The 1,866-nt window shown below is 39.9% G+C and overlaps 1 pseudogene; it reads left to right on the forward strand.

Moving 5' to 3' along the window:
• The window catches only part of LOC116704698 (bile salt-activated lipase-like), a 14,978-nt pseudogene that overhangs the window by 9,241 nt on the left and 3,871 nt on the right, over positions 1-1,866 (forward strand).

The following is a 1,866-nucleotide window of genomic DNA, read 5'->3' on the forward strand; positions in this document are numbered from 1 at the left end:
CGTTCTTTTTTCTCCGGTATTTGGTGCCCAGTTTATTTTCAACGTAGAAGATTTGGCCTGTCCGCCATTTTTATAAATTGTTCATTACATAAGTCATTTGATTGAGTGAAAGTTTGATCCACTTCAGGAAACTACGGCCTGTGGGACCAGCATGCCGCTATCGGCTGGTGAAAAGGAACATCCGCTCGTTTGGAGGAGACCCGGACAACATCACCATCTTTGGAGAGTCTGCAGGTGCAGCTAGTGCAGCTCAGGTGAGAAGAGCTTGTTTTTCTACGTGTTAACTCCTTGTGTGAGATGATAGGTTGATTATATACTATATAAATCTACTATATAAAGGTAAAAGAAATTGAATCTAACTTTATTTATAAAAAAAAAAAAAAATTATATCTGCCCACAGACTCTCACTCCCCACAACAAGGGTTGTTCAAGAGAGCCATCTCCAGAGCGGTGTCGCCCTTTGCCATGGGCTATTAATAAGAACCCCCGCAGGTTCGCTGAGGAGGTACACAACAGCTTCTCTTTTATTTTTCACTTCTTGGAACAGTAATTTAAATGGTATAAATGTCAGGGCTATGAAACAATTAAAGATGATTTACCCTCTCCCCAGGTCGCTATAAAGGTCAACTGCCCCACAGATCAAACATGTGTTCCTGTTTGAAGATGCTGATCCTGTCTCCTACGTTGGCCGGCTCTCTCAGTCTGTCCAGCTCACCCGACGTAAGGACTACACTCCTCATAACCATGTTTACATTTCATTATGACGTTGTGTGCTTTTACCGGAGCATGATAGATGAGAAAAATCTTGTTATGCCCGCTTCTTCGCAATGGTTAAAAGGCACACCACTGGAGGAATTGTGCTGCTACAGGATATATTTATTAGATTATATTTACTCCAATGCTCATACTTATTAATTAGCATTTGATGGTACTGATGTGTTTCAACACAAACTAGCAATTTTGATTGATTGATTGGCGCTTCCATTCCATCATTTAAGAGTTAGATTTATGGAATAAATAAAGCACAAATTACCAAATTACTATGGGTTAGTTTCAGACCAATAGCCGAGATAGTATATGTGAAATTAAATTGCCATTATAAAACAGACAGTTAGTAGTGTACAGAGTGTCTGGTGTGTCTGTCTCTGTCAGACCCACTTGTTTGGAACTGTTCCTGTCTCCGTGATTGATGGGGACTTCCTGCCGGATGAGCCTTCCAAACTGTTCCACAATGCCGCTGCCATCGACCATAATCGCTGGAGTCAACGAATGGAGTGACAACCTGTTTATGGTTAGATGTTCCTCAATCAACTCCCCTTTGGTGGACACACCTATGTGAGGTGTAGACATTTGATCACAGTGTAACTTGATGAAAAAGGGCAATTGTGAATGGATTACTCCAAAGCATACTCTGCTCTTGTTAGGCAGTGCTGCCTCCCTCTGTGTACACCACGCCGAGCTACAGGAAGTCAAGCACAAAGAAATGTAACACGATTGACTTGAAATGATAGTAAGGTCATTTTCTTGACACACAACCACACCAAAGACATGTACAGTAGCATACTGCATTTAGATTTGTATTCTCAGTTTCCTTTTGAAATGTTTTGGGAAAAATGCAACACTGTGGCAATTTGAAGATTGCTTTGTTACAAATAAAATGGTTAGAAGTTTGATGTGTCACAGACATAGAAAGACTTTTGATCAAATGCAATACAATATACCCATCAGTGATTGTTCCTATTTTCTTAATTAAGACTAGAAGTTTAATTTAGGAACGTATCTCACTTTTTTTTTAATACTGAATGGATAATATTAAGACACGGTTCTTTGGATACACTAGAATGACATTTGACACTTACAGAGGCC

This window comes from Etheostoma spectabile, chromosome 16, assembly GCF_008692095.1.
Source record: "Etheostoma spectabile isolate EspeVRDwgs_2016 chromosome 16, UIUC_Espe_1.0, whole genome shotgun sequence".
Classification (NCBI taxonomy): Eukaryota; Metazoa; Chordata; class Actinopteri; order Perciformes; family Percidae; genus Etheostoma; species Etheostoma spectabile.